This window comes from Phodopus roborovskii, unplaced genomic scaffold (genome assembly GCF_943737965.1).
Source record: "Phodopus roborovskii unplaced genomic scaffold, PHOROB, whole genome shotgun sequence".
Classification (NCBI taxonomy): Eukaryota; Metazoa; Chordata; class Mammalia; order Rodentia; family Cricetidae; genus Phodopus; species Phodopus roborovskii.
In genome coordinates this window covers 5,888,319-5,916,173 of record NW_026126412.1, presented here as the reverse complement: position 1 = coordinate 5,916,173, position 27,855 = coordinate 5,888,319, and the positions used below count along the sequence as shown (strand labels likewise).

General features: G+C 35.3%; 1 pseudogene; it reads left to right on the top strand.

Moving 5' to 3' along the window:
* Positions 1–10,124: 10,124 nt before the first annotated feature.
* LOC127220937 (nascent polypeptide-associated complex subunit alpha-like) lies at positions 10,125–10,753 on the top strand (annotated as a pseudogene).
* The last annotated feature ends 17,102 nt before the right edge of the window (positions 10,754–27,855 follow it).

The following is a 27,855-nucleotide window of genomic DNA, read 5'->3' as shown; positions in this document are numbered from 1 at the left end:
AGTTTTAGAGTGATAGACTATAGAGACTTTTGAAGATGGGCTGAATTAATTTTTTCATTATGTTTTGCCACAATCCTTTGAGTTCAGGTAAAGGAATTGGTGGTTTGAACACAAATGCCCCCAAAGACTCAGGGAGTGGTATATTTGAATGTTAGCAATGCTGGAGTAGATGTGGCATCATTGGAAGAAGTGTGTCTTGGTTCACTCTCTGTTGCCTTCAGATCAAGATGTTGAACATTCAGCTCCTTCACCCAGCTGTTTCTCACTGTGTGGAAAATGAACTAAATCTCTGAAAGTGTAAGGCAGCCCCAATTAAATGTTTTTTGTATCTAAATTGCTGTGGTCATGGTTATGGTTATCTTCACAGCAATAAAACTCTAACTAATATAGTTATATTCTGCCAAATAACTTGGCTGTGTTCTATCCATGTCCTAAGAAGTTGAAAGAGAGGCTAAATTCAAATGTAATGGACTAAAATTTTTGGAAGTATAAAATTCAGGATGTGTAGTAATTTTTCAAAGGAAAAAATATGAGTAAACTCAATGTTATAGAAAATTATGTTTGCAAGCAGCAGTTATAAATTGTTAAAGGGATTAGTAACATTAACGAGAAACCTAATCCTCTGTACAGTAGAAAAGATGCCCTGAAAACAATAGCCCTCCTGGGAAAGGGTCCACATAATGGAAGAAAAACTGCACCTGAAAAGAAAAAGCCTGAGCTGAGAATGCTGCTAAATGGGTACATTGCTTCAAGCAACCCCTCAGGGAGGGATTCTCCCAGGCTCATCATACAGAGGCAAAAATAGTGAGAGGGCCAAGATGTTAGACTCCAGAGGCAGCAGCATAACTCAGCAATGTCTGTCACATGCTGTTTCTTTTGCAGTCATCAATGAAGCAAGATTGATGGATAAATTGCTGTGTCATAGTCCTGAAGAGCTGAAGAGCTGAAGAGACTAGGCAGTTTGTGGCAGCATCAGAGATTTTGCAAGTGATCTCTGAGTACATTTAGAACTGGAAAAGGTGAAGCCTAAGTCACAACTGGGATCTCAAGATTTTGAAGATGCATTTTACAATGGGAAAGCAGTGCAATAAATTAAAAAAAAAAAAAAAAAAAAAACAAAAAAACAAAAAAAAACAAGATGCTTTGACACCAAAATTTAAGTTGAAGGACAAGTTACTGGGGAAAAGGATTTTTATTTTTGTTTCCACAGAAAATGAAAAGATGTGGATTCCTTCCAGACTAATGTGGTTTGATCACGCCAGACCACCTGAAACAGAGTACGAGGTGATCCTACATTCAAAACAGCTGGACAAAGCAGCCTTACAGACTACAGCCAGGATTTCTGAATCTTCTTCGAACCCCCATTCCAGTGCCCCTTACCAACAGGAAGTAGTTTGGAAAGAACAATGTCCAAATTCCCAAATATTGTGTATAAATGTTTGTTTTCATTTAAATGGACTTTGTTATATAAAATAAATTAAAAAAAAGAAAAAAAGAAAAAGGTATAAAATTGAAAATAAAGCAATTATTTTATCTCTTAAAAAAGAATAAAATAAAATAAAATGGGAAAGCAGTACTATATGGTATTACCATTTTGTGTATTTGAGGAAATACTACATGATTTTTCATAATTTCAAATCATGTAATTACTAACAATGAACAAGGACTCTTTCACAGCACCCTTGCAAATAGATATTACTTGTATTTTTTAACAAATATTTTTGTACAATATGTGAGTATTAATTTTTATAAAACACTAAAATTGGTCACACTTAAGTCTTTTGTGGATGATGTATATTTAATTTGACAAGTAGATTTGTATTTCATAAATAAAATACATTTAGTCATGAGTTCCTTTCCTCAAATTTATTCTCTGCTATTGCCACCTGTCATTAATAGCTATATAATTTTGACCATTAACTTAGTTGTTATATGCCTCAGTTTCCTCATTTGTACATGTTGGATAGAATAGCACTAATTTAAAGTTTCTATTAGCTTTGATATGAAAGTTCATTTAAAGTATTTTGTTACAGGATAACTACACAATAAGCTTTATAACTAAACTAAGAGGGAAAAATTCAAGGAGAATTCAATGTTTTGTTGTGTTGGTTCTAATATTTTAAAATTATTTTCATCTCATGGGTATGAGTGTTTGCCGGAACATATGTTGGTGTGCCACATGTTTGCATTGACGATGGAGTCAGAAGAGGATATTGGATCACCTGTGACAAGACATAAAGGCATCTGTGTGTCACCAGGAGAGTACTGGGAATTGAAATAGGGTCTTAGGGAAACACAAGTGCTCTTACTGCAAAGCCATGTCACAAGGCTCATTTTTACTTTTCTTACAAATGTCATGGTTTGTTGTTATACAAGCTATTCATTATTTTAAATTCCTATTGAAGTATCTGAAGCAGGTAGACATGAAAATGCAGACAAATTGGTAAATGTCATTCATGTGTAGCCAAAGAAAATAAATCACTAATATTTGTCAAATTATTTTACTAAAGTGGCAAAAGCTTAGTAGCATCTTTTCTAGAGGGTATATATCTTTCTCACACCAAATAATTAAGTGAATGGATGTTTTCCTTTTAATGTAGTGGAATTTTTCTATGCAGACATAAACCTCTTCACCTTAGCAGTCAAAAAGGTGAGATTTCTCTACAGAAGGGAAGAAAGAGACACTAAGAAAGTTCAAGCATATTCAATTAAAAAGTCCAGATAGTTTTATGCATTAAATTAAGAAACCAGATAGTTTTATGCATTGCAAAGTCAATGTGCTGGCTCTAATTTCAAAAGAAGTGCTTTGTTATCATCTAAAATGGTTCATGGATCTCATATGAATATAGATAAGATTTCTGCAGCATTAACCCTTCAGAGTTATAATCATACCATGTATCAATAAAGTTAAAAGCATAATAAATGAAATGTTGCTTCCTCTCTTCTTTGTGATTATGTAGCTAAGACAACAGATCATTACAGTGGATTCCAAATTGCACCATTAGGTAAAGCATACAGTAGTGTTCAAGCAGCAGACCTGCCCAAAATAGTGCTTTAGAACAACAGTAGACAAGTGAGCACTTGAAGAAATTGTAATGTACGGAGACCAACTGCCTTGCCTTATATGGTGTAGTTTTGTGAAAGATAAAGAAACTTAGCAAAAGGGGAACTCACATCAGACAAACTGAATGGCTTTAGGTGATGTGTATATTAACAAATAGTATACTCACTTGAGAAAAATGGCAGGTTTTGAAAAATTTAAATTGAAGACTATATACTTTACAAAGTTCTTACATTACTAAGTCCTCTGGCATGATTTTCCTTCTCATTGATATAAACCATGTAACCATTTAGTCTTCTACAAGCATTATGTGTCTCTTTCTGTGTGGGTGTATGTGTGCATGCATGCATTTGTGCATGTGTGTGTGTGTGTGTACGTGTGTGTGTGTGTGTGTGTGTGTGTGTGTGTGTGCAATCATAGCGTAAAAGATTCCTGAGGTTATTTCAATAAGAATGGCACCTGTCAACTCATATGTTTAAATACTTGGCCAGTGTTTGATGGAAAATTTGGGAAGGATTAGGAGATGTGGCCTACATGGAGAAGTTGTGTCACTAGGGTTGAGCTTTGAAGATTCAAAAGACTAATGTCAATTCCAGTGTGTTCTCTGCCTCCTTTTTGTGGATCAAGGTGTGAGCTTCCATGTTGTCTAGTTGTTATGTCTTTGCTCCCCTGTCATTGAGTTTTTTCCCTTGAAATTGTAAATTCAAATGAATTCTTAATTTTATGTTTCCTTAGTCATAATGCTTTGTCACAGCAATAGAAAGCTAATAAATAAAATTCCTGATATGAATATCTGTATAGTTATGAATGTCACTGATTTTACACTACAGTGATGGATTTGCATTCTCAATGTACCTTTGAACTTTTAAATTTTATGCATAGGCTTCCCTTATATTTGAAGATTGATGAAATGATTACTCAAAGATAAGAGACACCCATGACTATCCCAACAACCAGAAAACATTGTTTATTTGGAAATAAACCATTTCTAAATATTTAAGGAATATATTCTTTTCAAACTAAAGTTATATTTTAGATTAGGTATTATATTGGAAGATAGAAACAAGATGAGCACAGGTTTCATGTCAACATTGGCTACATAGAGCATGTCCAAAATCTCAAAAACCAAAGAGCAGCCTAGAATATTGATACATAATATGCAGTCTAGAATATCATTTCCTTTGAGTTACTGAGTAGCTCTGAGTATCAGAATATTCAAAAATTAGAATTATACATATGGAATAACCTGACTTATGAAGTAAGACTGTTTTAAAAATGGAATTATGCATATGAAGGTTTTTAGCTGATGTTTCTCTTGCTGCAATGAAACCAAATGACGAAAAAGAAAGTTGAGGAAGAATTGTGTTTTCACTTTCACATTCCTACTCATCACCAAAAGAAGTCAGGTTAGGAACTCAAGAAGGGCAGGACCCCAGAAGAAGGAGCTGATACAGAGGTCCATCAAGGGATGCTGCTTACTGGATGGCTTGATGCTTTCTTGTAGAATCTAGGATTCAAGCCTAGGGATGGCATCACCCACAATGGACTAGGCCCTTTTCCATTGATCACTAATTAAGAAAATGCCTTGAAGCTGGATATTGTAGAATTATTTTCTCAAATGAGGCTTCTTTCTCACAGAAGATTTTAGTTTGCGTCAAATTGACATAAAACCAGCCATTTCATAAGATGATGAAAAATATGTCCTGACTGACTTACTGCATATCAAAAAGCAAAGCACCCAACAACTGTTGTGTTAGTTAATTCTCCTATTATTCAAAAAAAAATACTTAAAACAATAGCAGCTTAAAACAGATAGGTTTATTCTAGCTCAGAGTTCTGTATGAACTTTTATGGCAGGGAAGTTCTGTCACCAGGAGCATGGGACAGTTGTTTGTGGTGTATACATAGTGTAGTAGCATAGAATAATAATTATTTCTGCTCATCTTGAGTTTTCCTGTTTAGTCAATCCAGGATCCTAGTCCAGAGAGTAACACCATTAATTAAGGTGGGCCTTCCATCTAAGCTAATACAAAGTAATATCCTGTGTTTATACCCAGAGGCTTGTCTCTGGTGAGTCTTGATCCTGTCATTTTAAAAGTCAACATAAAGCATCACAAGTCTGCTCACCAATTGAACACCACCAAATATCAATTTCATATCATTCCCTTCCAGTCCTGTTCAAGACTCATGCTTATTCCATAGTATAAAATGCATTCAGTCCAATTTCAAAAGTTCCTAGACACTTTAAGAGTTCCAACACTGCTGAGAAGTATAAACATAGACTCTCTCTGGTGACTCATGCAATCTGTTAATTGTATATTCATATACCAGAAACCCAAATAATATAATTCCAATATGCAATAGCACAAAATAGACATTTTCATTTCAAATGAGAAGGGTGGAGGAACAGAAAGAAAAGATCAAAGAACAGCAAAACCAGAAGCCAAGACAGCAAACATCTAAGAATCTTCTTTTAAGTCTATCTACTGCAGTGATTTCTTCTTTCACTGTAGGTCTGGAAAAGAGTAATGAGTATTAACCATTCCAAATACTGAATGTTCACCTGCCTTGGACTTTTCTTCCTTCAATTCAGAACAAATTAGCTCACTATTTTTAAATCCATCCTCACATAAGTTTTTAGGAAAAGAGCATAACATATCTAAAATCTTTGTCAAAAGAGTGAACAAATTGTCTCTAGCTCCATTTCTCCTGTTTAGTACTTCATGAGCCCCAACATCCATGGTTCATATTTCTTTTGACATTCTGGCTTTCAAACTCCAACAGGAATGGCTCAGTAACCCTCTGCTCATAAGAATTAGAGGATTTCTATTGCTTAAATTTCTAATTCCTTTGACTTGCTTTTCACAAAGAAGTGAAAAGCTAGGGATTTGTGGTCAGGTTTATTAGAGACAGGACCCCCACTAAATGCAATGGCCTCAACAAGGCATCAAGGTTTTGGTTTTTTTTTTTTTTTTTTTTTTTTTTTTTGTTGTTGTTGTTTTCTTTTTTTTTTTTTTTTAACTTTTCTGTGGCTGAAATAAAAGATCTGAGCAAAGGGGAACTGACTAGAAGAATGAACACGTATTTTTGTTTACAGTTTGAGAGTAAAGTCTACTAGACAGGGAAGTCACAGCAGCAGGAACTAGAGACAGCTGGTCACAGTACATATACAGTTAGAAAGCAGAGAACAGAGAATGGATATGCTTATATATGGGGCTCCATTTTATTCAGTACAGGACTCCATTGTAGGAGCTATTATCCCAGTTTAGGAGGTCCACCAATCTCAATATACTAACTCACAGGTGTACTCATAGAATGGTATCTTTGGAGAGTCTAGGTAGCATCAATTGTGTTTTTATGTTATAGTTAAAAGTTTCTAAGACAAATGTAACCTGATAACAATACCAAATATTTTTATTGAACCAGATATGGTAATAATGATTTATAATATTAACACTAGTGATGGATAGGCAAAAAGATAGAAAGTTGAAGTTCATTCTTAGCTATATTACTTGATTTATTGCTTCATGTGACCTTTCCTCAAAAAATAAGATTAAAAAACATTTTAGTATTGAAAAGAAGAAAGTATGCATGAAATTCAATTTCTCTGGATCCTAGGTTAAGAAAATAAGGTATTCTCAAATTAATAAAAAAAATTGATGCTCATGACTCTTAGCCCAGGACTTTGCTACTTTGTTTTTAAAACAGAAACAAATCCAAATTAAAAACTGTGGGAAATTTGACAGTTGCAATAATAAATCCAATTAGTATAAGTTAATAAAGCTTCATTTATTTTACAAGGAAATATAAACAAATTTTACAATTGAAAAAGAACTTGCTAAAAGTTTCTTTTAAAAGTCATTTTTTTATTTAGAGTAATGATTTATTTGTAATATAGTCAAACTACACATTTATTGCATAATAATATGTTCTATTCCTTATATAAATGATACAATAATTACATAATGATCAAACATGATCCCATATTTATAGTATTTGATTATATAATTGTATAGTGATGTAAGTATATAATTGAAAATGTAACTTCATGTTCATTATGTAATAGATATGTTCATTACTGTCTTTGCATTACCTGAGTAGTTTCTCTTCAGAGTGACTGTGAATTTGTTAGTGGATAGATAGTACAGAAATTTTTACTAAATCCTGAGTATGACATGACAATATGACTTTATACAACCAGCCTGGCACAAGGTAAAAATCTATTCTGACAGATGATGATCTTTACATCCAAACAAGGACATAGGCTAAACTCTAGATTAATATAACTTAGGTTATGTTGGAGGAATAAGATAGGGAAGGATATGCCTGTCATTGTTTGGTTATATAATAAAACTAAAGAAAATATCCAAATGGTTTTTATTGTAATATGTGCCTTTTGAAATCTGACCACTGTAAACATATGATATAGTCTGTGGTCTATTTGTACAACCTCTCTCCCAAAATATTTTCATCATGTTTTTAACATGTATGATATTCAACGGATTTTAAATATCATTGAAAATAAACTGTTCTGGGTAATATACCCCCTCTTTTCCATATTGTATATATTTCCCTAAGTGCTTGCCACTGAGTTAAACACAACACAAATTTGTTGAATGAACCCATGAAAATTTTCAATATAGGAATTATTTTAATATATCAAAATAATTATTCCATTTATTGGTCTTTAAACATTTTATTAGAGGCATAAATTCTTCCTGGGGATTTCAGTAATTGCAGCTTTCTTATCTCCTGTTCATTATATTTGTTACACAGTAAGCAGACACTAGGATATTGCTTACTCATCAAATAAAGCTGCCATGGATTTTTCCTTAGTATTATGAGCTAAACAAAGAAATTTAAAAAATATATCAAGAAGTGTTTTGATAAATCAACAAGTAATGCATCCTAATTAGGACATGGATTCTTGCAATTCAAACAAGAAAATATGTACTAGGAAACACATAAGTATAAAATTTACTAGCTGAAAATTGACTTCCTTCTAATCTAAGCCATGTCTTCTTATCACTTTTATGCAGTTGTAATAGCCAATTAATTATTACATGTAGATCTTATGCTTGCAGAATCCTTATGGCATCATCATTGTAATAGAATTATATAAATAAAACCCAAAAGAAAGTTGGCTACTGACAATAACTGTAATTATGTAATTCTAACTTGACTCTGAACTACTAAAGAATAACGGGATTGCTCCTTCAATGGAAACTAGTTAGTTAGGAAAATTAAATTTAATATTGGATTTATTTTTATTTTGAAGACAGACACTTTCCTCTTGTGTTTCTAGGTCTGAGTCAGTGCTTTGCTTACTAGCTTGGTATTTTCATTTGTTTGGAGGACCTTTTTATATATGTGTTATCATTCAAGTATTCCTAAAATGTATGTGATGGTAGGACTCATACTCTGACACTTAATTCTTTCATTCACTATTTCAATTTCCACATCAGTGTAGCATCATTGCATATGTAAAATCTAAACTATATTGGCATATTCTTTACACAATTTAGCTTTCTTATTTTTGGAGCATGTTATTAATTGTACTTGCTAAAACATACAATGTTAATTGTGCATTTGCTTCAGACATAGTTGTTTCTATAGGTTGAATGGTTGTACTACCTGTTGTATACTTTCAAGGCAAGTGAAACTTTGTTGATATATTCATCAGAACTCATTTATTCTCACAGATTCTCTCTGTGCACATCAAGTTTTCCAAAATTAAAAACAAAGAGTGCAATTTAACACTGAATTTTAGGAATTAAATAAAATATGTTGTTAATGTGCATATTTAAACCATCATGTTTTGAACATTTTTTTATTAATTTTGAAAGTTATTACCAATATTGAATAGTGCTTATATCACTATTTACATTAACAACTAACATTTAGAGAATTTTTCTGGCTGTTCCAAATTTGACATCTTAAAATTAAAAATTAAAGTCCCCATTTAAGAGTAATGTAAGAAATTTGTGTACAACATATATCTGAGTATTTGGTGAAAATATTAACTTCTCTGTTTCTTTTTGTCCTGTAAAATAATAATGTTGTAACTTTGAGAAATAAAATAGATTAGGTCATAGAGAAACTGGCAGTTTATTTAAACAATTGCTTTAATTTATGTACATATATACTTGAATACAATATTCATATGCTATTAAGCACTTTTAAAAAATGCAAAAACAATTGCAGTATTGACTTTGAAGTGTTATTAATAGCGAGAGATAGTATAATAAAGACACGAGATGTATATATCTTTAAATAAGAATATAGCTACAAGTACTCTTAACTTTAGCGTCAATTTTTTAGAGTTTGACTGAATAGTACTTGATAGACTATTGTTAGCATTTATAAAATGACCACACATGTCATATAATTCTTTGTCTATATTCAATGTGTATCTTTGGGAGGAAGAACTTGATTTCTGATCCAACTGTGCTTCAGGAAAGTCAAATGTACAGACTAGAGATGCTTAATACATGTAGATAATGCCCCATAAAGATACTGGATATGATCCCTGTTTTTGCTACAATGGTTATTATATGACTTTGCCTGTTTCCATTCACTCTACTATTTCTGCAATATCTTAGTCCATTGAACTCACATGTTCAGACACATCATTTACTACAACGTTGTAGCATACTTTTAAGTAAATTTATTACAATAACATAGTCTTGATAATACTTTCATTTAAAATAGCCAAAATACATCTGTAGAGAAGCAGAACTCTGTCTATTCAGACTCACAGTATTGAAGTAGATTTATTATTTTTCTCTTGCAGTTACTTCACATGTTCTTTGACTATAGCTTCACATATATTTGTGTGATGTGATCTTGATAATGTTCCTTATTTTCTTATATCAATTGGATTATGAATGTTTTTTTCATTAATATAGATCATTCTAATTTCACTGTTACTAGCCCTTATTTGTAACACATGGCCCATACATGTGATCATTAGAATAAATTATATATTTCTTTCTATTTAAATTCTTGAAGCAACAGATACTTTGAAAATAGGACCATCTTGGTTCCGCGCCCTCCGCACAAAATGCCTGGTGTAGCCACAGAAACTGTCCCTGCTTCAGAGCAGGAGTTGCCACAGCCTCGGGCTGAGACCGGATCAGAAACAGAATCTGACATTGATGAATCAGTACCAGAGCTCGAGGAACAAGACTCCACACAGACAACCACACAACAAGCCCATCTGGCGGTGGCAGCTGAAATTGATGAAGATCTGGTCAGTAAAGCAAAACAGAGTTGGAGTGAAAAGAAGGCAAGGAGGCTATGTCCAAACTGGGTCTTCGACAGGTTACAGGGGTTACTAGAGTCACTATCCGGAAATCAAAAAATATCTTCTTTGTCATCACAAAATCAGATGTCTTCAAGAGCCCAGCTTCAGACACCTACAGAGTTTTTGGAGAAGCCAAGATTGAAGATTTGTCTCAGCAAGCACAGTTAACAGCTGCTGAGAAATTCAAAGTTCAAGGTCAGGAAAACACTCAGACTCTGACCGTACAAGAGGAAAGCAAGGAGAAAGAAGTTGATGAAACGGGTGTGGAAGTTAAGGACATAGAATTGGTCATGTCACAAGCAAATGTGTCCAGAGCAAAGGTAGTCCAAGCCCTGAAAAATAACAGTAATGATATTGTAAATGCTATTATAGAATTAAAGATGTAACTATTTGACGGCAAGGATGCTCCCCACCCTCACCCCCTTTTTGGTGTTTCAGAAGTGAACTACAGCTTGGTTTGAAATTTGTACTGTTTCTATCACTAATAAAGTTATGGCTTCTTGTTGGATGAGAAAAAAAGAAATAGAAAATAGGAGGAGCTAAATAAAATTTTGAAAAAATGCTATTTCTCACAGATTATAACTTATTTAGTGTAGGAACACAGGAAGAATAAATATTAATTGTCTCATTCATAACACAAACATTTCCAAGTGAAAAAAAGAACTATTACAAAATAATCCAGAGCTTCCTAGCCATTGCTAATGTTTTGTAGACTTATCTGAGCAGAAAACACAGAGCCTTTCTATATTTCTTTCATTTCTCCTCTCTGCCGCAAACAAGCCATTGGTACTCTTTATGACTGGAACACTCAGTATCGATATTATTGATAATATAGCATTCACTTTTCTTAGTCATTCAGAAGAAAATATGTTCCTAACCAGTGATGTTATTTCCATGCCTATTGGTCTCCAAGCAGTGCACCAAATTAATCTGTTTTTCTCCTAAGATGAAATTTATTCAAGGAGTACTATTTCATATCCTTTAGAAAAATACTGGATTGAGTATTCTGCTTTAAGAACCTCAAGTGCTGTCTTGAACTAGACACTGTTGAAGAAGCTTGTGGTGGGCATTGGCACTACTAACGTGAGACTATTACCAATCCAAAGATGAATCCAACTTCTTCAAGATGTCATTGTGTAGGACAAGCTGGGTGTAGACTTGGAGGGTAGGGAAAGGAAAGTGCAGAAGAAAATCTGGGTTCACAGCATTCTGTGGATCATCAGTCCCTATTTCACATGGTTCTTCCTTGTCTGGCATGATAAAGCCTCCTAGAATGTCATTGGAAGCTACCAGGCACAGCACCCCTACCTAGTGAGAGACCTCTTTAACAGAGGACTGATGTGAATGTAGATAACCTGAATGATAGTGGCTGGTAGATCATTTCCTGGTACCAAAACAAGTGCCAAGATAAAACCCAGAATCCAAAAAATAATTAATGGGGAAGGATTACATGGAGATTCACCAACTGAGTCAAAAAATAAGGTGTTTTTTTTTTTTTGGTCTTGGCACTGATTTATCTGTTTCATATGTGAGCACAGGAGAACAGGGGCTATCTTGGGAAGATAAAACCTATACCAGCAGCATTGGCACTGTAAAATTAATGTTCATAAGACCCTGAGTCCAGAAGGCAGTGGAAACATGCCTGACTGTGATATTACCCATGAATTTGAAATTTCATTAATGAATCTTTTTACATGATCATGTTAGGAATAACAATGTTTTCCTAATAAGACATTTTTATTTAAGGGTTTGGCAGCATGACTCAACAATCTATAAAATATTGCTTTGTTTGGGTGTAAAAAATGTGATCTTGATTAATCTGATGGGAGCTGTCTTAATTAGTATTCTTTTTCTGTGAAGACACATCATAACCACTGCAACTCTTACAAAAGAAACATTTGACAGGGTCCTGCTTACAGTTTCAAAGGTCTATAACATATATATATATATATATATATATATATATATATATATATATATCAGTCTTTTAAATCAATAACTATAATAGGCCATCATTTTGTTAATAGAGAAGACAAAGGAATTCAAGGCTGTATAGAGCCCATTGGTTGAATTACTTTACTTATGGTTCTCTAATCTGTGAGCATTCTCCATTTTCCAGATTTTTGTTTTAATAACAAGTACAGGAGACTTCCAAAAGTTGGCTGATTCTCCAATATGCTGGCTGTTCTAAGGCCACTAATTTCTCTGATGTTAAAGGCCATTTTTCAACCCATACAGGTTTGTCTGTTAACCCCTTTAAAGGTAGGGATGTTGGTATTTTTGAAAGATCAGCAGCTGTGATGCCCTGTTCTTATACAACCTGAATGGTCAGTGACTGTTTTTTTATAATACCTTTTGATGTCTTTCTCAGAGACATGTGTTAGTTTATGGTTTGTTTCTGAGATTAGAGGAATGTTAATCTGGGTATTTCATTGGTATAACAAATTACTTCCCCATAAGTTCATTGCTATGTTAGCCACATAAATCTTTAATTTTTCTCTGGCCCTTTACATTCAATACATTCTGGGCTTTGTTTTACCTGAGATAAAGTTCCAGGCCCTAAAAGCTAAACATTTACTTACTGAAGAGTCCAATTTGGATGCAAAGTTTCTGGTGCTATTATTGTTACATCTGCACCTGTGCCTACGGAACTTTCAATTATGTCATTTATTCATATTTTTTACTTTGGTCTTTGATCATTTGTACAAGTTTGCCAAAACATTTGATTTTTTGTTTCTCCTGAAAATTTTATCTCCTAAAGCTGTTCTAACATCCAGAGAAGAATGTTTTGTATTCAATAGGCATTAAGTTCTTTAATTGTTCCTAGAATAATTTTCCTCTATAGTGACAGGAAATGTCTGTCCCTTATTGATCTACATTCATTGAGTCAATGATGCCTTCTGCATACTTCAGAGGGGAGGAACATTATGTTTGGGTTATTCACAGAGGAAACATTGTTTATAAAATTGCCCTGCCTAAAATATCCTTTCAGGTAATCTTGTTTACCTGACATTTTCATGTTTCTTCATGCCTCTGGAAATCACCTCCCCCATTCAAACATCATCATGGTTATGAGATTCAATATTACTCTATCTCAGATCCATTCCTCTATGGGTGCTGGTCTTGCCTTTGAAGGCCTAACCTTTTACATTGTTAGTTTGCATTTTCAAAAGCCAAACATTCAATTACTATTTTTTTTAGCTTCTGAATTTGGTATCATTCTACTTAAAGCTGAACTCACTCTTTGTTTAAAAATCAGTGAAATTTTCTTTTGGGTCCTGCATAGCTTTAGTAAATGTTATCTCCCACCATTCTTCAATTCATTCCCAAGCATTCAAAACTGCTTCATTAGTATAGAGACAAGGTGTGGGTGTGGTCATTATTATAGACTGTCTTTGTACATCAACATAGTCACTCTCTCCAAGAGGTTGGTATTAGGAAATTTCAATACTTCTAGCCCTACTTCATTGTTTAATGGTTCTAGCTTCATCTTTCTATCAGTTCCTCCACTGTAATTGAGGACCAGGTTGAAACCAAGTCTATTCTTTCTTGTGGAATAATTCTATTGCATATTAACTGTGAATTTGACATGTCTTACAAAAGGTAAATGTATACCATATGGAACTATTTCTTCCTTAAATCTTGTGAAATCTAACATTTCCACACTAGTCCTATAAGCTCTTGCACAGTGTTGGGCTTAACTGTCATTTGACAGTTCCCATAAAGAGACTGGATAAATTAATGTTGGTCGTTTGAAAACCTTGAGCTGTTCCTTTCTAACTTTATAATGTAAAACTGAGATTGGTTCTTTCAATTCTGCTGTCTGGGTCTGAATATCTCCAATATTTGTTTTAATAAGTTTTTCTAAGACATATTTTAGCAATTGTATAAACAAACATTATTAGGGATAAAATAAAAATTATAAAAGTAATAATTAGTGTTATGTCAACCCCAGTTAAGATGATTGATTATTTCTTCATTTCATTGTTCCATTTCAAACTATTCATTGTGCAATTATACAGAGACCTATCTCCCTCCATCATAATAGTGTTTCCAATTTTTCAATATGGGAAAAAGTCTCTATTGTTTTAAACTAATCACCCCCCCCTTTAAGAATTCCCAATTGTCTCACCAAACTTCTCATGATGAAGGTGAAGATGATGGAGTAATATGAGGCTGGCCGTTGCTGTATAGAACAGTAGAAGCCTGCATGTGTATCAAAACAGCTACCTAGTATGGTAGCAACACAAGGAAGGGGCCCAGGGAAAGCCCACACTGACTGGGAAAGGGTGTCCACTGTCTTAAAAGGCACATGCAGAGGATAGTGGAGAAGAAGCACATGTGGCAGCAACTGCCTATATGCAGAGTTGTCCCATGGTGTGGGGCTAAATGACAATTTTTGGAGCCCAACCACCTGTGGAGTTTACCTTGTAGACTCATTCAGAGGGCTTAGTGGAAAAAAGGAAAACCTAGCTGGCCAGGTAGTAACTCCAGCCTCTTGCAGATCTGGCATTTCCTGGTGGCTGTAAGCAAGTGACCTTTTCATAAGTTTATACCCCAAAACATGGACACCAGATGAATCTTGATCTTAATTGGTCTTATTAATAAAAACCCAGGGATATCCAGATAAATGCTGAATGATCAAAGAAGCAAAGGAACACCCAAAGTCACTTCTTACCTCTCTGAATTCTCACTTATCACTTCCTGTCTCTGCCCCGTGCTGTCTGTACCTGTCTCTACCCTGTACAGTCCTCCAGACCTCTATGGTTAACTAGTGGCTAGCTATACCCTATGATTTCCAGGCAAACTTTATTTGTCAGAACACAAACAAGAACACTCCACAACTCCACATTTTGATGGGTTGCAGTTTTCTGTAGTTGGCTCCATATCTACATAGAAAAGTTTTATGAAGGGGTGAGAACTACACTGATCTGTGAGTATGGGCACATATATTAGACTCTATAACTATAGTTGGGAATTATACTAGTTTAGTACAGTGGTAGTTGTAGGTTCTCCTTTAAGGTTCAAAATTTTATTAACCCTTGGTAGTAGTAGTTGGCTAGGTTTCTAGTACCAGATATGATTTACCTCTTGTTGAATGAGTCTTAAGTGCAATTAGAGAACTGATAATTACTGTGATACTATACATCACTATTAGTGTTATTGTTCCATGCTGATGATATTTGAAGTTTATAGGCTTCATAGCTGGGAAGGATTGTTGCTTACTTCCCTCCTCTCATAGCTTTCATACTCTGAAAGCTAGTCCTCAGAGAATATGCATTCTGATCAGTTCTATCTCAAGGGTCTCTAAGCCCTATGCTTAAAGTACATGGTTCCTTAAGCACTACAGACTTACCTTCCACCTCTAGGTAACAAGAATGGGCAATAGCAAAGACCACATAATATTTTGGTAATATCTTGGATAACCCTAACCAAAAGAAAAGACACTGTTAAGATGGAAATTTTTCAGTTGCCCTAGGTCCCAGAATAGAACATGCACTCCTGATCAAGAAGGACCCTCAGGAATGGGCTTGCAAAACATTTCCTATAAACACAGATGCAGGTGCCAGATAAGGAGCATGGGCCCAGCCACCTGGGCCTAACCAATCAGGAGCTTGCTATGCCCTAACCCCAGACCTCCTCCCCTGCTTGAGGGTTTTGTCTTTATATACTCAAGTAAAATTGAGCTTGGGGCTCTCTCTCCTCCTCCTTTGTGTGGTATGAATTGAACCCCAGCCATCTGGATTCTGAATAAAGCCTCCTGCTGTTTTGCATCAAGTGCCAACTTCCATGGTTTGGGAGTCGATCACCACATCCCAGGATTCGAATGGGGGACTCCTCAGTGTGGGGATCCAACAACACACCTAAGAAAGAGAAGTACAGACCAATATTGCTCATGAACATTCATGCAAAAATACTCAACAAAATACTGGCAAATAGAATCCAAGAACACATCAGAGAAATCATCCATTGTGACTAGGTAGGTTTCATCCCAGGGATGTAGGGATAGTTCAACATACAAAAATCCATCAATATATTCCACAATATAAACAAACTGAAAAAGAATAACCAATGATAATCTCACTAGATTCTGAAAATGCTTCTTAGTAAACATCCCTTCATAATAAAGATATTGAAGATAAAAGGGATAACTAAAGCATACCAAAACATAATAAAAGCAATACACAGTAAACCAACAGCCAACATCAAATTAAATGAAGAGAATTCAGTGTGATTCTTCTAAAATCAGGAACAATACAAGGCTGTCCACTCTCTCCATACCTTCGATATTGTATTTGAATTTCTTGCTAGAGCAAGAAGAAAACAAAAGGAGATCAAAGGGGTAAAAATTGGAAAGGAAGAAGTCAAACTTTCACTATTTGCAGATGATATGATAATTTACATAAGTGACCAAAAAACCTCTACCAGGGAACTCTTCTACAGTTTCTGAACACTTACCTTTAGCAAAGTGGCAGGGTTAGATAACCTCAAAAAAAAAAAAAAATAGTTGCCTCACTATGAAAGACAATAAAGGGGCTGAGAAAGAAATCAGAGAAACATCTCCCTCCCTTACAATAGATAAAAACAACATAAATATCTTGAGGTAACACTAACCAAACAAGTAAAGGACCTATATAATAAGATCTTTGAGTCTTTAAAGAAAGAAATTAAAGAAGATGCCAGAAAATGGAAAGATCTCCCATACTCTTGGACAGGTAGGATCAACATAATAAAAATGGCAATCTTGGCTAAAGCAATCTACAGATTCAATGCAATCCCCATCAAAATACCAGTACAATTTTTTACAGACCTTGAAAACAATACTCAACTTTATATGGAAAAACAAAAGACCCAGTGAAAGACCCTCAGAGTGTGGACCTTCACAATTTGTCTCAGGAAAGGCCACACCCCAAATCACTCAAAAGAAGAGGTCTTAATGCAAACTGCATGAGGACTTTTTATTTCAAGTGCACTGGGGTCCACAGTCATATGCCACACAGGGATAGAGGACTGAGGACCCTGATTACAGAATTGAGACAGCTTTTATAGGTGTTATAAGGTGTTCTGGATCCTCTGAGAAAGGGGGGAAGATTAGTTTTCCAATTATAAAGATCTAAGGAGGAGAAGGGCCAGTACTGGAGAGGCTGCAACTGGCCACTCGGTACTGGGGGGCCAAACACGCGTAGTGGCTCCTCTCCTGCTTTGAGTCCCAGTAGCAGGTCCTCCAGCCACCAGCACCTAAGCTTCAGTGGGGGCAGAAGGTGGCACCCTGGTCTCTAGCTCATCCATCCAGGAAAAGGATTAGAACTATATCAAGAATGACTTTGAAAGACACTGAGGAAGGATAGTAGTAACCTCTAGCTGGTCACCTCATGTGGGCCAGAGTGGGGAGGGTACCCGGTGTCTGCCCTCCACCCCAGCCTATGGCTGCTTGGCTGCAGCTTGGCCCTCAAAGCCCTGGAGGCCGCAGCAGCTGGGGGGCACTCCTGGGGGCAGGCTTTTGATCAGGATGAAAGCCAGGTCCAGTCTGAAAAACAGTTGCCTTAACAGCTTGGATAATCTCAGAATTAAAAGGGTTCCCTCTGGTGGCCATGCAACACCCAATATTGGCCACTCAGAAATTCAAAAAGTCTGCCAGGATCTCGCTAACTTCAACTGACAAATTAAGGACCTGAGACTTTAATTCAGTCCAGTGATCAAGAGTCAAACTAAGGGGAATTGTCAGTCATCACCGTCTGTCTTATGATAAAACTATAGAAAAAACACCAAAGACACACAGAACAAAAACACATGAAACAGAAACTAACAGATCCAGACACTTGCGACCCATCTGTGTCTTCCACAAGCAGGCAAATGAATTGGACAGCCGTGGAGGAAGCTTCAGCTTCAACAAAAGAACTAGGTCCTCCGACTGACAGATGGAGGCCACCAGGCGTCTCTGGGCCTCCTCACCTCCCAGGGCATCCCCCCAGAGTGCCCTGATGATCAGCATGAATGCTGATCACAGTCCTCTGGTCCTTACAACCCAAGAGGACAGCTGGAAACTGAAACCAAAACCTCACATTCCAGAAAAAGAAAACAGATACCAGAAAACAAATACTCAAAACAGAGACACGGGCCAACACACACACACACACACACACACACACACACACACACACACACGGGGGAGGGGGGATTCCCTTACCTCCTAGTCAGTTCTTGGGTGTGAGTGGTCCGGGCCAACACATCAAATGAAAGACCCTCAGAGCATGGACCTTCACACTCCAACTCAGGAAAGGTGACAACTTAAATCACTCATGAGAAGCAATCTTGATGCAAAATGCATGAGGACTCTTTATTTCAAGTTCACTGGAGTCCACAGTCATACTCCACTCGGGTAGAGGACTGAAAACTCTTAGTGCAGAATTCAGATAGCCTTTATGGGGTTTACAACAAAGCCTGTGCATCACAAACCAAGGATCTCATAGCATCAATAGCCCACATGATGCAGGCCAATCAATTTAAACCATTTTATAGTTTTTAGACCAATCATTTTAAATCATGCAAGCCCACCCTTTATAGACCAATCAGTTCTCTATAGCCTGGAGCTCTGCATTTGCTTGGGCCCCTAAACCTTTTACCTATTTACTAGCAGAGGACAGGGTCTGGAATTTAAGGTATTTAGGGCTTTTTAGGGAGTATTTTTAAACTTCTATCTTCCTGGGGTCATTGGAGAGTTAGGCTGCATTTTTCTATCCTTACACCAGTATAGCTAAAACAACCCTGTACAATGAAGGAACTTCCTGATGCATAACCATCCCTGACTCTATTACAGAGCTATAGTCCTGAAAACAGCTTGGTATTGGTGCAAAAATAGACCAACGAACTAATGAAATCTCATTGAAAACTCTGATATTAACCCATACACCTATGATCACCTGATTTTTGACAAAGCAGCTAAAATTATACAAAGGATAAAAGAAAGCATATTCAACACATTGTGGTGGCATAACAGGATACTGGCATCTAGAAGATTGCAGAGAAATCCATATCTATTGCCGTGCACCAAACTTAAGTCCAAAAGAATCATAGATAGACCTCAACAAAATGCCAGCCACACTGAACCCCTTAGAAGAAAAAGTGGAAGGTAACCTTGAATGAATTGGTACAGGAGACCACTTCCTGAACAAAGCAACAGTAGCATAGACTCTGAGATCAATAATTAATCAATTGAATCTCCTGAAACTGAAAACTTCTGTAAGGCAAAGGACACAGTCAAGACAAAACAGCAGCCCACAGAATGGGGAAAGATATTCACCAACCCAACATCTGACAGAGGGCTGATTTCCAAAATATACAAAGAACTTAAGGACTTAAGAAACTAGTTACCAAAACACCTAATAATCCTGAAAGACATGACATCCTTAGCCATCATTGAAATGCAAATCAAAACAACTCTGAGATACCATCTTACTCCTGTCAGAATGGCTAAAATAAAAAACACCAAAGACAGTTTATGCTGGAGAGGATGTGGAGAAAGGGCAACTCTTCCCCACTGCTAGTGGGAGTGCAAACTTGTACAGCCACTTTGGAAATCAGTACTGTGGTTCCTCAGGGAAAATGGGAATCAATCTACAACAAGGTTCAGCAGGTCCAGTCTTAGGCATACAAAGAAAAGGTGCACATTCATACAACAAGGACATCTGTTCAATTATGTCCATAGCTGCATTATTTGTAATAGCCCGGACCTGGAAACCTGGGCTTCCTAAATGCCCCTCAACTGAGGAATGGATAGAGAAAATGTGGTACATTTACACATTGGAATACTAATCAGCAGAAATAAAAAGCAATGGAATTGTGAAATTCACAGAATAATGGATTGAGCTAGAAGAAACTATCCTGAGTGAGATAATTTAGTTACACAAAAACAAACATGGCATGTACTCACTCATATATGGATTTTAGACATATAGCAAAGGATCACCAGCCTACAATCCACACTACCCAAAAAGCTAGGAAACAAGGAGGACTCTAAGAGACATACATGGTGCCCCTGAGCAATGGAAAGGGACAAGATCTTCTGAGCTTAGTGGGAGCATTCGGGGATTAGACAGTGAGTTAGGAGAAAGAGTAGGGAAGAAGTGGAGGAGAGAGGGGGGCATGAGGGAGCAGGAACATTGGGTTAATTTTGTTGTTTTCTTACTTAAATAATCAGTTATTTGTTTACTCAATTCTTTATATTGTTTATTTATATAGTTTTGTTTCAATTTCATTAATTTTGTACTGGTGTAAAGATTACTGACAACCTACTTCTTTGGGGTTTGTTTTTTCTTGTTTTTCCACAGTATTAGAATGCATCACTCATTTCCTTATTCGGATATATTTTTAACATTTTATGTAGGCATTCAGTGGACATTTTTCTCTTAAGACTTCTTATCTCTATTGTGTTACACACACTTTGATATGTTCTATATTCACTTTCATTCAATACTATGATTTTTTTTTTTAAAATTCCCTTCTTGATTTCTTCAGGACCCAAATAGTGTGTTTTAAATCTCTGTAAATATGTATAATTTCTGTCATTTCTATTGTTATCAACATCTTGCTTTATTTCACTGTGGTAACAAATTATGGCATGTTATTTTACTTTTCCTATGTTTGTTATGAATTGTTTTCTGTGATTGATTTTGGAGAAATTTCCAGGACTATTGAGAATGATACATTCTTAACTATTATAGTCGAAAGTTCTATAAATTAATATTTTATGCATGAGTAAAGAATATTGTCCTTTTGTCACTTCCAGTTTTTTTAGTAGTCTTTAGAAGTTGTATTATTCAAGAAATTCATCCTTTGATAAAGCTAATTCTTAAGTATAGCATTTTCTGCTATAAATTTCTTATTTCTTAATTAATTTCTCAGATTAATTTTGCCATAAAAATACTAGTTTTCTCATAGGCTTTGTGTGTGTGTGTGTGTGTGTGTGTGTGTGTGTTGGAAGATTATCTACTTATTAATTCAAACCATTATTATGTGTATAATCTAGCAATTTTTTTGTAATCTCTTGCTGTCCTAAAGTAACTTTGTTCATTACTTTTTTTTTTTTACTTACTGCCAGTAGATTTTGCTCATATAGTATAGTCTGATTATGGTTTCCCCTTCCCCTACTCCTTTCAGTATCTTCATTCTGTCCCCATCTCCACATCCTCTCTCTTTCTTTAGAAAATAAGCAGGCATCTAAGGAATAATAAGGCACAATAAGATAAATTAAAAAAAAACAATCAAAAATAGGACAAAAGAACCAAACAAGAAAAAAGAGCCAAGTAAAACATACAATAAGCATACATGCAAAGGAGCACACATTGTCATACATAGACATTCCATAGGACAAAAAAGAAACCCACAAATAGGGAGCCATTTTATTTATACAGAGGAACTTTAAGGTAAAACAAGCAAAAAAAAAAAAAAAAAAAAAAAAAAAAAAGACCTATAAGACAAAGACCTTTAAGAGAGTTTCTTTTGTGTTGGTGTTGGTCATCTGCTGTTAGGCATGGGGCCTTCTTTTAAGAGTGGTTTGTTCCCCAGAAATACTTTCTTGGAGAGAACTAAGTTTTGGGTTGCACCTGGCTAAGAATTGGATATTATCTGGGTTAGGATTGTGGGTATACAGCTCTAGAATTCAATCTGGTGCAGACCCATGTAGATCCTGTGCATGCTGCCAAAGTATGTGTTATATTCCTGTTGTGTCTAGAAGACTTTAGTTCCTTGATGTCCTCAACCCATTCTGGCTCTTCTGCCAGACCCATTCTGCCCACTCTTCACCCTTATCCCTGAGGGTGAAGAATTTGAAGGCGATACACCTTTTAGGGCTGAGTGTCCTAAGATCTCTACCTCTCTACATAGTGTATGAGTGTGGGTCTCTGTATTTGTCCTCATCTGCTGCAGAAGGAAGCTCCTATGATGAAGACTGAGCAAGGCATGGATATATAAGAATAGGAGAATGTTGGAGTCATTTTATAGCTATGTTCTTTTAAGCAGAATACTTTTAAGTCCCCTAGGTTCATGGCCTGTTTAGTCTCATGCTTTTGACTACCCTAGGATGATTGGCTATGAATCCCATATCTTTGGGGCCATTATCAAATCAGATAATGATTTGTTATTCCCATACTCTTTATACCAATAGTAAACCTGCATGTCTTTTAGGTAGGTCCCTCTCCTATATTGAAGTATTTGTACCTGGATTGATGTTTTCCTTTCTCCTTTAGTAATGTGTAGCATAACTTCCCATACTATGAAAAATATTCTGTAGGGATTAAGGTCGTAGGTAGGTACCAGCTTGACTTCTCCATGTTCAATAAGTTGTATAGATGTCATCTTCAGCAATAAGGCTTTACTGTCAGTTTGTGGAGAGCCACTAATAATGTTGGAAGTAGCCTAGGTTGTAAGGTAAATAAGTTGATTAGATCTAACCAATTGCCAGTATCAGAGAATTCATTTTTTGATGAGAGTTGTCCAGTTGGAGCTTTCTGCCTGATATTTGGCTATTTCCTTTATCTTGCCTTCATGTGTATATATATTATAGAAACTTCTACTCCATTGGATTTCACTAGGACCCATCAAATTGCCTTTAGTTTTAACTGTCTCTTCCTGAATTCCCTCTCTTCCCTGCCTCTCTCCATTTGATGGTCTCATCCATCTCCCCCACCCTTGCCCATCATCCATCCATAACTATTTATTTTAATTCCCTTTCCTAGGGAGATTGATCCCTCACCCCAGCCCATTTTGCCCCACCTTACCTCTTTTGTTCTATGAATTGTAGCTTGGTTATCATTGACTAACACCTGCATATAAGTGAATACTTAACATATTTGTCATTCTGGATCTGGGGTACCACCCTCATGATGATTTTCTAACCCTTCATCCTGAAGCATTGTCTATCCTTGGATGCAGCAAGGTGAATCCTCCTTTTGTAGGCATTGTTAGTCTATGTCTTTTCAATGAGTAATTAAGACCACTGATAGTAAAAATTATGAATGGACAGTGTTTGTTCATTCCTGTTATTTTGTTAATATCATGTGTTTTTCCTTTTTCATTTTCTGGTATGATATTATGTATTATCTATATTTTCTTGGGTATAGTTAATCTTTTCAATTCAAAGTTTTCCTTCTAGAATCTTTTGTGTGGCTAGATTTGTTGATACTGTTCACATTTTGTTTTTCCTCTCTCTTTCTCCATCTATTGTGACTGAAAGTTTGCTAGATAGAGTAGTGTGCTGGCATCCATGGTATTGTGAGCATGTAGAACAACTTTCCAGAAGCTTCTTACTTTTAGAATCTCCTTTTTTTTTTCTTTTGTTTTTGGAAAGTCAGGGGAGCACATGGACCCCAGACTGACAGCTAAGAAAGCAGCATAGGACAGAACCAGGCCCCCTGAATGTGGGTGTCAGTTATGAGACCTGGACAGTCTATGGAGCCTCTGGTAATGGAACAGTATTTATCCCTAGTATATGAGTGGGCTTTAGGAGCCTATTACATATAGAGGGATACTTCCTCAGACTAGACACATGGGGAGGGGGGACTAAGCCCTGCTCCAAATGATGTGACAGTCTTTGATGATCCCCCATGGAAGGCCTCACCCTTTATATGGAACAGACGAGGGATGTGATGAGAGTTACTGGGTTTGGTATGGGAGAGAGAGGGAACTTGGATTGATATATAAAATAAGATTGTTTCTAATTTAAATAAAAGAAAAAATGAAAATTAAACAAGTCAGGTGTTATTCTAATACTTCTGCCTTTATTTTTTGACATTTTCTCTTGCAGTTTTTAATATTGTGTATTCTATACATTTAATACTTTGATTATTAAGTAATGTGAGGAATTTCCTTTCCTTGTCCAGTCAGCATAGTGTTGTGGATACTTTTTGTACCTTGACAGGCACTGCTTTCTTTTGTTGAGAAAATTTTCACCAAAATATTTTCTGAGCATTTTGATCTGATCTTTTCATAGTGTTCCACATGTGTTTTGATCTTGGTTGTTCTTAAATTTAACATTGTTTTTAAACAAATGTATCAATTTCTTCTATCATGTCTTCAACATCTTAGATTCTTTCTTCCATATGCAAGTATTATGTTGATGAAGCTGGCCTCTGAAACTCCCATTCAAGATTCTACATTTTTCATTTTCAATTTTTCTTCAGTTTGTGTTTCTTTATTGAGTGTATTTCTATTTCCAAGTGTTGAACTGCTTTCTTCATTTCATTCCTCTGCTTCTTTTTGTTTTCATAGATTTCTTAAATTGACTTATTCATTTTCTCTTTAAGGACCTCTAACATATTCATAAATGTTCTTTATGAATCCTTCGGCTATGTTGCAATTCTGAGAGGCTGGTATAGTGGGCTTCTGGGCTTTGGTAGAGACATATCTTACTGGCTGTTATTGGTGGAGGTTTTACACTAGCATCTCTGCATCTGGGTTTGTGAAGATTGTAATTCCAGGTGCTTGTTTCTGGATTGCTCTTTGTTTGCTGGTGTTCAGTTCTTTGATTTCTCTTGCCTCTCTGCTTCTTAGTAATGGTCATGGAATGTTTTTCAAGTATCAGTTGCTAACATTTATGTAAACAAATGGACTAAAAAGGGTTTGAGGAGTAATTGTAATTAGAATTATTACTTAGAGGAAAATCTTTTTATTGGTTTACAGCTAAGAAGAATGGTGTTAATTCTTTAAATATTTTCAGGATTGATCCATGAAGCCATCTTGTGTAGAGATTTGGCGTAGGAAGAGTTTTTGATAGCTGATTTGATCTCTGCACTAGCTATAAATCTGTTCTTTTTTTTTATTGTTATTTACTGGGTAGCATCTCATATTGGGAGGAATTCATGCATATTCTGTAGGTTGTGGATTTACTTTTGTTAATTAGTCTTAGATGTTCCAGATTTTTTGATAATTTTTTAGATTTATTTTATTTTGTGTTGGTAAATGAATCCTAATCTCCTGCCCAAGCAAAAAATATTCTTAACCACCAAGAATTCTCTTCAGTGTTTAGAAATCATTTTATTTCAGTTTTTAAAATTGATTCCTGTTTTATTATTGAGTCTTTTTATCTAAATAATCACCCATTCTCATCAGTTTGATTAAAGATTTCTAAATTGTGCTAAATTGATCAAATGGTTTTAACTTTGTATCCTTTCTTTAAAATCCCTTTATTATCTTCTACCTTCTGCTAACTTTGAGCTTGGCTTTTCTTATTGTCATACTTTGTGTAGAGATATTTTGTTTATGGTCATAATTCATTAAATTATGTATACTTTTTCATTCCTGTTAGTCAGAAAATGTCTTCTAATTTACCCTTAGATTCTTTGATATGACATTTTTGGTTTCTTTTAGGGGTGTGTGATATTTAATTTTCATAAATTTTATAACTTTCCTGTTCTTCCTAAACAGAATTAAACAAAGCCATGAATCAATAGACTTTAATTTTATTTGTTATGGGTTATGTTGTGACTTGCACGTAACCTATCCTGAAGAATGTTGTATAAATGCTTAAGAAAAAATTGTAGGGTTGTGGATATAGCATAGCACTATAGTTGGTGCCTAGCATGCACAAAGCCCTAGATTCCATCTATAGCAACATAAAATGAAAGGATTTAGCAGATGTTTTAATGAAATTATACATATATATATATATATATATATATATATATGGGGGGGTATGTATGCATGTGTGTGTGTGTGTGTGTGTGTGTTGCTTGTTAGTTCTAGTAAATCTATGCTGTTTTCCAAGTCCTAGGTTTCATTTTGTTTTATTCACGTTAAACTGTAACGTTGGGTTCTGTATTACTATTGACTGTCCATTTCTTTCTTCAGTTTTGTGAAAGTTTCCTGCATATACTCAGGTGGTTTGATGTATGAAAATATATTTATTATTGTCCTCTAGTCTTGATCCATTGACTCATATCATTTTATAATGTTTGCTTTGTCTCATCAAAAGTTTTTTGACTTACAGATTCTTTTAACACAAAAATGATCACTTTTCTTCACTTAGCATTCTTATTGTGAGCAGTTTTTCATTCTTTAATGTTTATCAAAAATGTAATTCTCTTGCAAACAGCAAGTAGTTATCTTTTGAAAATATTTAGTAACTCTGTGCCTGTTCTTTCTGGGAGTCCAACCCATTTACATTTAACTTTAATGGAAAGGGTTACTATTGTCATTTTCTTCATGGTTTTCTACCTTATAGTAACTTTTATTGTTTTGTCTTGCTAAATTTTTGTGTTTTATGAACACTTTTATATTTATTTATTTATATTTTATATGTCTGAGTGTTTGCCTGTATGTTTCCTTGTGCATCAAGTGTTCCTGGTGATCAGAGGAACTAGAGGATGGCATCAGATGTACTAGGATTGTATTCACAGATAATTATGGACTGTCACTTGGGCTAGGAACTTAAACCAGCTTCTCATCAAAAACAATATGAACAACCTCTCCAGCCCATGATTATTTTTATACATTTTGATTATTTTTGTTTATTTGTCTTTTACTTTTGTTTCTGTTTGTTTAAATACAATCTATAGACTTTCTCTGTAGTTACCATGAGCTATGCACCAATCATCTTATATAAACTTTATGCAGTTTAAATGATAAAATGTAACATTTGCATCAAACATCTATAACTTTACTTTTCCACACCCATATGATAATCCACTAAGATTACAAATTATGACTTCTTTATTCTATGTCCATCATTTAGCTGATATAGTCCTACTTATATCCTTTATTTTTAAATCAACATCTGAAATGATTAGAGAATTACCATTGTTAAATTAATTCGCTCTTCCTCTCCTCCTATGCCTTGTTTTCTCAAACACAAGGATAATGTCTCTCCACTTGCTTACTGTCCCATGAGCTTGGATATTGTTTCGAAAGGAGCCCTTAAAATTAGGATTTAAGATCAATCTACACAACACAGCAAGAGTATATTTCAGAAAGCAAACATATTTAGAAAACTTTACTAGTGATTTTTACACATTTGCATGCTTCTTTTTTGTTGCTTAGTGCTTTTTAATTTCAACCTGAATGGCATCTAAAATTGGAGTGTCTTATTCTAAGTGTTGAACATGCTGGGATGCCCTTGATTTTGACAAATCAATTATTCTCTCATGTTATAGCCTAATGGCGATTCATATTTCAGATCTTTTATTTCCTTAGTTCAATGGATAATTCTTTCCTTCGGTGTTGAAAAGTTTTATACATTATTTCTCTAAGTAACTTTTTATCCCTTTTTGTTGTCTATCCTTTTCCTGTTATTTTCATTGTGTATATATTGGTCTATTTGGTAGTTTTTAGGAAATCCATTGTTTTTGTCACATATTTTGGTCTCTTTTATTGGAAGTAGCTTCTCCCCACCCCCACATAAGATATCTCAATTACAATTTCTCTTTCTTCTACTCTCCCCGGCTCCTCTCCACTTGCCCTTCCATCCAGATCTACCTTCCCAATTTCTGTCTCTCAT